At 41.4% G+C, this 12,352-nt stretch overlaps 1 long non-coding RNA gene across 1 annotated transcript in view; it reads right to left on the bottom strand.

Annotated features, from left to right (window-relative positions):
* LOC129107607 (uncharacterized) overlaps positions 1–12,070 on the bottom strand; it is a 44,025-nt gene extending 31,955 nt beyond the window's left edge. The window contains exon 1 of the long non-coding RNA XR_008531883.1: positions 11,956–12,070. This is a non-coding gene — a long non-coding RNA (uncharacterized LOC129107607). The remainder of the gene's footprint in view (positions 1–11,955) is intronic.
* Positions 12,071–12,352: the final 282 nt, after the last annotated feature.

Raw genomic sequence — 12,352 nt, 5'->3', positions numbered from 1 at the left:
GAACGACCTTGCTTTATGACTTAAGTGCTTCCCGCCTTCTCCTGTCTGATCTGCCACTTCCATCTATCAATCTAATGATGTGGCAAAGGGCCAGGTTAATCAAGCTCAATTACTTTTGCTCTCATTTGAGAGTGACAGTGATGCAGCACTGTCCCAGCTGCTTGGAAGTTTTAGGACCGGACAGCCCTCAGGGTCAGGATGTTGGACATTGGAAACCCACACTATTGTCAGGATTTATCATATCCAGAAGGGATTTTTTTTTTCCTGCCCAAGAAAACAAATGACTACAGATGTTCTAAAAGATATACGTTTTAACACCAAGCTTCCTAAAGTACCTAGGACTAATAATATATAGAAGTCGTTTTGCTGATGGATTTTAGGACTAATAATATATAGAAGTCGTTTTGCTGATGGATTTTGCTCAAACTCCATCAGCTGATCAAGTAGGGCTGCACTATAATGACCAAAACTATGATCAAGTTTATTCTGATTATTCCTGAGATCATGAATATTCATTATCATTATTCATTGATTTCTAGGGACATCATTTTTTTATTGCACGTTCACATTTAACAGAGCACTGCTTTCCTTTCATTGTCGTGCTAGATTCCATGCACAAATTAGAGCTGAAAGATATTGCAAAAACACTGACATTGCAAGAATTTGTTTCTGGGATATATATTGCGATTTGAATTAAGAATTGTCTTTGAGAAAATGAGCCTACTTTTGAATTGATTTAGAGCCATAACTGTGTCTCTACGTCACTCCTCTGCATTCCAAATATGGTAAATTCCGTTCATTGGTTGGGAGATAAACAACATGGCCACAATCGTATTCTAAGATGTCAGCTGGCGAAATCGCTGAACTTGAGGCTTCAACACAGCAGTTCATAAACCAATGGGGGACGTCACCATGACTACGTCCGATTCTAATAGACAGTCTATGGTTGCTACATCGGTTGTGTGGATATGATGGTGATGACACAGCAAAAAAAGTCACACCCAGAAAATATTGTGAACCAGAAGGGCTCCGTTTATCAAGGGTTGGGTGCGTTTCTGGCCTCGCCGTAGACCACTCGCACTCAGCACAGTCCGACACGGTTGACAGCTCAGTCCCTGCAAAGAGGAATGACCCACACAGTTGAAGCTACCTGATGTGTAGAGAGCAGACAGGCAAAACAAGTAATATATAGTATTTTAATCTTATTCTCTGGACTGCAGATTTAACATTCAGGAACATTTCTCAGAGGCTGCCACTTTCATGCGCACGACACCCCACAAAGTGGAGCCAAAACATCTTGATCACCCCCGGGTGGCTGAATGTTAGTTTAATCAACATTGCAGCTGATAACGGTCATGTAATTGTCAAAAGCCAAGATTGGGATCACGATTAATATTACATTCTGAGAGAGAGGTGGTTGACAGCTCCATAAACAGCTAGTAAGTGGACCTTGAGTTTAGAAGTTCCTGTCAAAATAAAGTAGAAAGCAGTTTGCAAAATGTCCTGTTATTTTATCAGACTTAACAAAAGCTTTGTTAAGTCTGATAAAATAACCCCGGTCATTGGGGTTGAGACTTGAGTTGGGTTTTTTTAACAGAAAGGCACTTGAAAGACATGCGTGTTTACCAGTCAGGGAGGATCTGATGAAAAATGCAATAGAGTTGCATTATGGGAATGAATGATCCAGTGATTTTAAGCTTAACCCATAGTTTAATTTGCTTTAACACTTGCTCTCTCGTGATTCCCTTTCCATCATATCATTTTGCAGTATTTGGACACATTACACTTCCGCTGATATCTTTATCCGTCTCCTTTAACCTCTCCACGTCTACTCTCTCTCTTTGTTCTCCTTCCGTTGTCCCTGGACAACATGGCCTCATTAGTGACAGTAACTGGTGACCCTCCTAATACGCGTTTTGCTGCTACAGTCTGCAAGCGGCGAGCGCCCTGAGGCTCCTATCAGCTGGCCGGATCATGAGCGAGACGCTCACTGCCTTCCTGCCTGTACACATCAAAACATCTCTGCCTCTGTCCTTGAGGAGGGCGAGACAAGGGGAGCATAAGGTTCAATAAATATTTCATCGCACTGCGGGCCCACCTTGAAACACAAACAAGGATCGAGTTGTAAGCACCGGTGGCAGTCAACAGATGTTCGTACTACAAATGCTGTACTTCAGACAGTGGAAGCGAGAACGATTGCTGTTCGATTCACTTGTGTAATGGTGCGTGTGTTATTGTTGAGGCCTCTGCAGAAGTCACATTAAAAAGAAATAATCATGATGTTTTTTGGACGATGGTTTTGGGGTGAGGAATTTTTGCTGGTTTTCTTTTTGCACTTCCCAGAAAATGTGACATGTCAAACAGTGCAGTCAGCACTCGAATGTGCTACTCCTTTAAATTGTGTTGCTGTAGTGTGAGCTTTTTTAGGTGCTGCTCTTTCCTCTGCTTCTAACCACATTAAGGGTCTTGCCGACTGATTCCAAATAAACCACTGTTTTTGTGGCCGAATGCATCACTTCTATATTTACTTTGTTGACGAGAGGGCTGAGCAGATATGAGCTATATGCTGCACTTTTTTCCCCACATAGGACTCTCAGTTTCCCATGTAGAATGTAGTGGGCACCAGTCATGATGAGATGTAAAGCAGCCAGTTAGCGTAGCTTAGCACAATGACTGGAAACAGGGAATCAGCTAGTCAGGGATCGGTTGCCAGGCAAACAGTGTCGACCACAGGAACTTTCTTGTCCCTGAGGCAACTTGGGTGTGGCACCTTGGAGCAAACCTCAGCAGATGGCAAGCCAGCTCGGAGTAAGCGCATAAGGCATTTATGCACAAAGCGCTGTTTGTTGCATTATTCTCCGAAGCGCCAGAGGACGTCCAACAAAATGTACTATGAAGAGGCAAGAAGACAACGAGTGTAACCAGCAAAACGCAATAAATCAACCTCCACAATACCGAGAAAGGATTGTAATCAACTGTAAACTCCTTTCTCATATTCATGGACTATTTTAATGCCTTACAAGCCTTGTAAGAAAAGAGGTGACATTTTGAAAGTATTATAAAGAAACAAAGGTTGTATATCATGCAACAAAACATTTTTGGGCATGATGATGAATCATACTGAAAAGATTTTTAAGACCTCTGTTTTCTGGAGCATTTAAAAAAATGATTGACCAAGTTAATAGAGCTTAGTTGTGCATGACAAAGCGCTCGACCACTTGCAGAGCCCTGCACATTGCATGATTTTCAGGCTTGCACTACTCATTCTGGCTTCACTACAGCCAGTATAAACCAAGCTTAAGTGTTGCTTTCACACTTAAACTAGAGATCACACCTCGCCTCGCCCCCCCCCCATCCCCTTCTTTTGGCACCCTAACTCAGAGCACACGGATCCACATTTTCTAGTTTAGTTACGCAACAAAACTTCTTGGTTAGGCTTAGGTAAAGGTCTTTATTTCGGGCCATAGTAAGTATCTTTGTTACGTAAAATAACTGTTATGTTCATATGTAACTGGCTTTAGTAAAGTACGGAAGTTACGTAACTAAACTATGGTAAAAATAAGTCAACATTGACTTGGTTTGATGCAGGACATGAACACTTTTTACTGTGTTAATTGCTCCGAGTATCTAATATTGACTCAGACAGGTTTACATTGGAGTTAGTTGAAAACCTACAGAGCTGCAGGCAGCACCATATTGACCATACAGACATGAGATTGGTAATCATTACTCTTAGCAAGAAAGCTACAAAGCATACTTCCCAAAATGTTAAACCATCCTTTAAAAACCACAACAAACACCTGCCTTAAACTCTGTTATCCTAAATGGTACAGGCTGCAGCATATAGAGGCGCAAAAGCGTTTAAAAAAATGAATATGACTTCAGTTATCTAAAAAGTATTTCATAGAAACTTGTATGCATTTAACTACAGGCAATTATTCATTCAGAGAGTGTCAGCGAGGTCTTAAAGTGCAGGAGTACCAAATGAATCAAGATGCAGAGGTTATACAATTGTTGCTTCCAAATCCATTAGCATCACCTTAGGTAATCAGTGTTCCTCCCACTCCACTTGCTGCATATTTCTAATAGTTAGCATTAATGAAGTGACCCTCAGACCCGCCACCTGCAACACTTCGGATATACCACCATTTGAGATATATATACGATAGGAGGGGGGACTGGAGAGTTTTCTACCTCAAAAATGATGGGGAGGGAGCGAAAAGTGAGTAAAAGATCCATTGTTTGTCCAGGTTGCCGCCATTCTACACTTCCTGTTCTTGTCTGATCACATTGGTTATGTACACGGGTATGTAGCATGTGCTGGTCGACGTCTTTATCGGGGTTGTGAATCCCCTCTGTGCCTCATTTCTGGATTGGGTCAGAAATGAATGGGTCAGAATTCATGCTTATTTCGGCTAAGCCCCTGTCCCGTCAATTATGTGAAATACATCAAGTTAAGCCTCTTCCAATGGGCAACGACAACAGAAAAGAAAAAGAAAAGGCCCTGTTGAAATGTTTAAGCGCTCGTAACAAAAATAAATGAAGTTCATTAAAAATGGAAATCTTGCAGGGGATTAGTGAGGGAGAGCTGCTCGGCGCTGGTGGGACTTCTCTATGAAAACCCTGCTGCTCACGGTCGATGCACAAAATGGTGTCAATGCTGTTAATTGCCCCCAAGTCCCTGTCCCACAGTGTGGCTCTCAGCCGCCTCTCAGCTCCGACTGACTAATCTGCACATGGTGTTAATCAGTGCCACCGCAATTTTATAACAAGGCAAACTCTCCAACTGTGTTTGCAGAAAGAGGATTTTGTATTCCCTCCATTTCGTCATTCACTGGCTGAGGCTGCAAATGTGCTGGAGCTTTAGAGGAGCAGTTGTTCAATCTTGTCAGCGAGGAACTTAAATTAAGTGGATCCACTGTTGTTTTGGGACCGCAGTTAAAGAAAATACACTCTTACTGCGGAGTAAGAATCAGGTCTGTAATCCACTTTAGGTTGTCGATTAAGTTTTTACAGGTGCAGTCTTATGTTTTGGGAAAGGTACTGTTGTATGGGTCTTAATCAAAGTAAGATGAGAAGATCTATATCAATGTCATCACTGTGCATCCAGTTAAAATATGCAGGATTTGTTTAGCAAAGGTCGGTTTTCTGTAGGATAGCAGCTCTGCTCCTAGACTGTAAGTCTACGCTGATACATGAGGGGCTGTATGTACCAGTAACTTCTTTGCCGGACAGCAACATTTTGGGCGTCATAAGGCACTCAAAAGAGGTACATGTGACATGGAAATATGTTGAAGTAAGGACTGTAAAATTGTTGTAATGTTTTCTAGCTAGAGACATCAGCATAGGCTTCTACCGATTTTTTTGCTATGTTTGTTATAAAGAAAAGATTATCATATCGCATTTGCGGCTTTTTTATTTTTGCTTGTGTAGCGTTAGCAATATGGCTGATGATTCGAAAGGCATTCTGGGAGATTAATCATAACACTCGCTTTTCAGTGTGCCTCTGAAAAACAGCCATTTGCCACAACCCTCTTTTGACACCATCCATCCATCCATTATATTTAACCACTTATCCTGTTCAGGGTTGCATTCATATATTTCTACATGTATTAAACAAAAAGCAAGGTGTACTTAGATAGCTTTAACATTCCAAGACAACACATTTTTACTCCCAACTCACCAAATACCGACACTGGGACCCTGGACCTACGCTTCAAATTATGATGCTCTATGTACCCCTTTAGCGTCACTTTTGGACGTGTCAGGAACCGCGTGTAAGTTTCCGCTCGTTAGTCTTTTCAAAATGTCCAACTAAGCTCAGTTTTTAGGTTTAGTTACACAACGAAACTGCCTGGCTTGGTTTAGGAAATGATTTAGTTTGGAGTTGAAATAGGTGTTTGTTAAGAAAAATAACTGTTTCTTATGTAAGAACCATTAGTTAAGTACGGAGGTTACATAACAAAACTATGGTAAAATAAGCCAAAGTTGACATGGTTTCACACGGGACATGAACAGTGATCGCCTGGGTGAGAGTCCTTTGTTCGTTTGACTTAACCAACCTTCTCAGACATTCCCACTCACACGGATGCTAAAGGGTGTCTGGGTATTAAACACCACATGTCCAAATTTGAAGTGTTGGGTGCGCGAACGGGTTGTCTTGGGGGACATATTGTTTCAACTTTTAGTGGTGCCCACTAGCACTTCACCTGCACTCACCTACTTAGCTGGAATAAAAAAAAAACATGTTTCTGTTATAGTAGGTAGAGAATCTCTAGGATTCTCTACCTACTTCCAGTCCTTAACAATGGACCTATATATGTACTGGACACAACATGATAAAATTGAAATTGAACATTTCCCAAAACGTTAGACTGCTTAAATATAATACAATGAATCTATTAATTTCTTTCAATGTGTAATTTATCAAACAGGTTTACTCATCATGCGCTCCAGCTAAGTGATACGGGCCAGAGGAAAACAGATGTGCTTGTCACCATATTATCAAGCAGGAGAAAAGGCCTGACGAGGCCTCTCTTCTCAAAAGGGAGCCTCTGCTGTATTCCGAAAGTCAAATAATTCATCCGATCCGGGCCCGGGGCCATTTGTCTGTGTCAGAGTTTATACGATGCTCCCAAACACTTTGCCTAGCGCCCCCAACTTTCCTGTCTCCCATCCTTGAAAGCCAAATCAATCAAGCCTCCCCATGCAGCAAAGTGGCGAAATAAAGAGACAATGAAGTGGAATGAGTGGAAGCAGGATTGATAGCATTAAGAGGATTTGGGACAGATTGTGAGGAATTTTTCTGGGCTGCCTTTTTTTTTGTTGGGGGAGGGGAGTTGGAGTAGCACACTCCGGGTCCACGCTGCTGAATAGGAGGTATGCAGATAAATAGAGTCAAAGCGATGTAATCATACATTCACAACCTGGGAAGCGGTCGCTGGCGCTGGTCTGATGGATGATTGCCTATCTTCATTTCTGGGAGCCAGAGAGACAAAGGTCCGCTGCATAACGTAATCGATCATTTCTCTCTCTTTGCCTTCAGGGGCGAGGCGGAGGCCCTGACAAACTCCGAATACAGATTGTTCAATGTTTTTTCTTTTAATCGTGCTCAAGGGGGTGGAGGGGTGGGGGGCATATGAAAAGATTGAACTGACTTGTTCAATCTTTTCATATGCAGACAGAGACATATAAAATGAAGATGTTTGCCATAAACAAGCTTTCATCCCCGTAATACCGTGTTATATCTCCCTCAAATCAGCAAACAAGTAACAAAAGCTACAATATTTAATTCAATTGTGTCTTTGATCAGGTCAGCTTGTGTCAGCTACAGCCAAAACAGATGGCCACTGGTTTATTAATTTAACATCAAAGCACAAACACATGATTTGAAACAGCAGCAGGTGTGTTAAAAGCAGTTATCCAGTTATTTCTGACAATGTCACGTGCCACTCACTTAAGCGAGGACACCCGCGTTGAAGGGCGAGCTCTTTTTTTTTTTAAATATATATTCAAAGTCACAAAGGCCCGTGGCAGATTAGAAAATCCGAGTGCTTTCTTGGCCGGCTCTGCCAATGGTCATGGCAGTCCTTGAACACCATTTGATAGACTTGTGCATCTGGACCAATGTCAAAGAGTACTTGGCAAGGCTGATACTTTATTGTCCGGAGGTGAAAAGGGACATTTCTGGCTGTTGTTCAGGCGTTTAATTTCTAGGAGAAACACAAGCATCTGTTGTCAAGTTCATTTTTCAAATTGGTAGAAGCTGATTAGCACTTTATAGAGAGCTGGTGCAGTCAGAGCTCCTCTGTCGGGCTTTGAGATAGCAGCCAAGATTTGTTTCAGTAATGTTAATGATTACTTTGATGCAAATCAGAAAGGCGGGGGAAAGAAAATCTGACTTTGAAGCTGAAGGTGGGTAAGAAATGGAATTGCTTCACACCATTTTTCTCCACTTCTGACAAAACAAAGCTCAGCTGTGGTCCGTCTCTCTCCCTTATTAATCGACTTCTATCTGCGGGACTTTTGCCTTTGATCTCAGACAGTTAGCAGCAGACTGCTCCTCAACGTGAGCCTCTGACAAAATGGGTGAAGCATATGGTAACACAGTGGGATTCACAATGATCGCCCCGCATGAGGATGAAGCCTTGACAGAAGAGGTGAGGAAACCGGGCTGAACTGAGCTGCGTTACTCAAACATGGCCGTCATTGAACAATGGTCTCCGACTACACAGCCGAGTCCTACAACACAGTGGAGATCTGTGAACACACCAGGCGTTGCTCTCATTGTCCTATGCTAAAAAGACCAATATGTTCCCATGGGGGTACGACTTTATAATAAAGCACCATTTAAAAAGGATTTAGAACAAGGAAATCCTCATTTCCAACAGTTATTGACACTAATAAAGCCAAATGATACACCTTATAAACCCTTGACTAATGCTGTATGAATGTGATTGAATGATTTATTAAAACTTAGATCAGTTATAAGCCATTGATAAGAACTCATTTTGGGTTGCCAGGTTGTGAGAACTCTCACTGGATGACAGAGCTTGAACGATATGCTTATCTCCCAATTCCATACGATATTGATACTTGCAGACTTGATGTGGATTGAGATTTTTAAGTTTTGCAATCCTTCAAGTATTGCGATTCACCGTTACAATTTATTCCAATTTTCTTTTACTTCTACACTAGACAAAGGGAAAAGTACACTTCAACTTTCAAGGATGGAATGTGTCCTTTAACGTAATAATGCGTTATGTATGTTGTTAATTCATTATTAAATGTTAATAAAGTTGCCAGTAAATTGAATTTGGAATCTACAGATGTTACACAAGGTGAGGGGTCTTACCATCAAACTCTGAATAGATCAGTTATAAACTATGTACAGTTTTCAGGTTGGAAACAATCACTTTGTATGATGTTTATGAATAATACGAATTAGAGTGCATTACTTTCCCCAAGTTTAAGTACGAACAGTGAATAAGAACAGCCTGTGTGATGTACTGAGAAGACAACAGGGCAGGCTGGAGGTCAAACCAAAAGAGCATTTTAGGACTACTGAAATGGAGAACAGGGCATTGTGTTTCTAAATTTAGATTTTTTTCCTGTGTCAAATGCTAATTGGAACTTTGAACCAAATGTGACAGCTCTATTAGAACGTGGTGTCCATGTCATGGGGCATAACAACTGAACAACAACATGGAAACAAATAATTACGACCTCCCAGGATTCCCAGGTCTGTTGATGTTCAGTGGCCCGTGCATGGAGCAGGTGGCCACCGTCACACACTGAGGAAACAGCTTGACTCAGATCTCAGGACCTGGGCAAGTGTCACAGTGATCTGGACAAATTACACTTCTTAGCTCAGCCCCCCATTGTCATCGGCCCCCATTTCATCCTGAGACATATTCAACAAGATGAATCCTATTTTCAAATTATGGATGAAACTTTAATGACACAAGGCGTTAAATGGGCTAATATAATTCCAATTAAAATGCAAAGATTTTGATCTTTAATTGAGGCTGTGAGTGAAAGGAGTGGATGCTCTAAATGTTTAAATAGAGAAAGGATTGTGTGAGGGGGAGGAATTGTGGGAAAAAACACATTAGACGTTATGCTTATTACTTCTGTATCTATATTCATCAATCAGAGCATGAATCTTTAAAGCTGTACTTAATTTACAAAGCATGGCTGTGCAACAATAATAGTGCAGATGGGGTGGGAAATAACTCCTTAAGTTCTCATGTAGGTACAATTTTTAGATAAATTAATTTCTAAAATGTCATACTTTGAACCACTTCATTTTAGAGGGAAATGTTGTACATTTTACTTCTCTTTACCTCTGAAGTTGCAGATAACGATTTCCAGTACATTTGATCAACATTGATCAAGTACATTTTTTATAAACTTAAGTACCCGACAGTGTTTGCACCCAAAAACAGAGCAGCAGGGATTAAAGTGAGGCTAACTTGGCCTTGATTCTCGACTGAGGTCAGCAACGGGCGAGCAGACAGCAGAGGCAAAACAAATCCACAAAAAGGAGCAGGTAGGCAGGCAAACAAGAGCAGCAGCTGGACAGCTATAGACATATACACACTGAGAGGCTGATTGGGGGGAATGTGAGTAAGGTGTGAAGGCAGGTGAGGATCAGGTGACTAAAATATACTCCTTATTTGCATTTGTTTTGAAATATTCACGATTACATTTGGTACACTCAGAACAACATTTAAAGCATTCCAGCTACAATGTTCATTGCTGCTATGGGTTTTAAAATACATCAGTAATAAAAATGATTTTTGGATGTATATATGTATATAAAATTCAGAAAGGGACCATTCTGCATGATGATAAAGTTGACTTAAGTTAATGTGAGGAACTTTTACCTGGTTATGCAACAGTCTCAATGTAATGCTGATTGTGTCAATGTGATCAACATAAGTAAAAAAAGACCATCAGTGGGAAGAATGGCTACTTCTTTTTATATTTTATTCTTAATGCCTGTCATCAGTAATGATTCTTTGCAAAAATCGGATGAATTGTTTGCTCCGCTGGGAGCCAACATAGATACCACGCTGCTTGGCAGTATTGCTGGGCCCGCTGGAGCGAAGCTGAGGCGTGGTAGAAGCAGTGCGGTATGGCCACTACATAAGACTTTTAGTAAACAATTGCCTATTTACACATTCTTGGAACAAAACTAGATTTAGCATTCATTGAGGTCCATTTTTGTCCACCTTATTCACTGTCCCTTTAGCTCTGTTTTAGTCTCCACCAACTCCTGAGGGAAATATCTGTCTGTCCCGTTTAGCTCCTAAATGCTTCACTATGATCACCAGCTAGTCTTTAACTGTGTCTGTCTTGGTGTTTGGTGCTAAGCAGGTAGTGTACAGTGGATTTTCAGAGCTCATTTGCTGAAAACAGCTGCTGCTGGAAAAGAGGGTTAACAAAACCATTGCATTAAACATGTCTTTTCTATAAGATTCATGACAAACCCCAGTCCAGGACATCAGAACCCAGATGCCTGGCATTTTTTTTTTGTACCTTTTGATCATACCAGCCCTTCCCCCTGTCCAGTGTTCCTGGTTTTAGCTTAACAAAATGCAGCTCATACTTCAGACAATTCTGCACCCATGCAGAGTGGAGATAATTAAATATAATGGTATAAATGTCAGGTCAGGGCTACTGCGGCTCTGCTAATGAATCCCAGGGTTCTGCTAGAAAGGAGACCGCACAGTTTACCACGCTCATCTTAACAGCAAAAGCAGCGTGGCGGTTTATCAGCGTCGCTAATCAACGCGTGATGAAGATGTGATGGTCCAGGCCTGGAAAGAAAGGGGCTCCAGGTCATTCATCTCAGAGAAGATGCCCCAATACCGGCCCCTCTCTTCCTGGAACATTAGAGTTGGAGGGATCAATGTGAGGAGCCAGCAGAGGAAGTCCATCCATCATGTCACCCAGACAGCAGCATGCTTCCTGAACCTCACCTAAACCCCACACCACAAATATAATTACACTCTGCCTCAAACTCCTTACGCTAAACTGACCCTAAGGACATCCTCATCTCCAGCCAGCAGGGCTCCGAGGATGTCCACAGGTTGCCTCCGGAAAGGACAAATGAAGGGCAGCTAAGGACTTGGACTGTTCTGCATACAATTGGCTGTACTGTATAATCATACTCAAATATTAAAAAAGCTCTTCCAGGTCAGTGGTTCCCAAGCTTTTACGGCAACCTTTTTATACGAACTTAAGTACCGCTTCATCAACCAAATGTGTTAATTTTACTGGATGCTATTAAACATGATTTAATCCATAGAAGTGGATATTGGTACAACACTTTGTTTTCTACAGTTGAATTATCAATGTTAAGGTCAGTTTGGTCATGTCAGAATTTCAGGAATTGCAGACAAGCCAATGAGGTGGCAGCAGGAAGAGATCAAAGATGTATTAACTTACAGCCACAGATTCCAGAAGCTGGCATAAACAGAAGTGTATCCAAAACAAGTCCTGGACCGCTGAATTCGGGAAGAACTTGAACACTACAGGCACCAGGGCTAATGCACTTTATACATGAAATGATGAACAGTGACGAACTGGCACAAGGAGAAGGGACCAAAGAAAGCAGGGTGATAACGAGGGAGAGGTGAAAACAATCAGGGCGGGCCTGACAATCACACAGGCAGGAAGTAAAGCTGTCTGCAATGAAAGAGGAGGCAAGTATGACAATAAAACAGGAACCAGTTAACATGAAATGTTTTCTGTTAGCTATTTCGACAATTTATCCATCAATTTTAGTTGTCTATATCAACAATGATCCATTTTAAACCTTATGTTTGTTACCTTTAGCTCTTTA

The sequence above is a fragment of the Anoplopoma fimbria genome, chromosome 18 (genome assembly GCF_027596085.1).
Source record: "Anoplopoma fimbria isolate UVic2021 breed Golden Eagle Sablefish chromosome 18, Afim_UVic_2022, whole genome shotgun sequence".
NCBI classification, from domain to species: domain Eukaryota; kingdom Metazoa; phylum Chordata; class Actinopteri; order Perciformes; family Anoplopomatidae; genus Anoplopoma; species Anoplopoma fimbria.
This window is presented reverse-complemented; position numbering and strand designations above follow the sequence as displayed.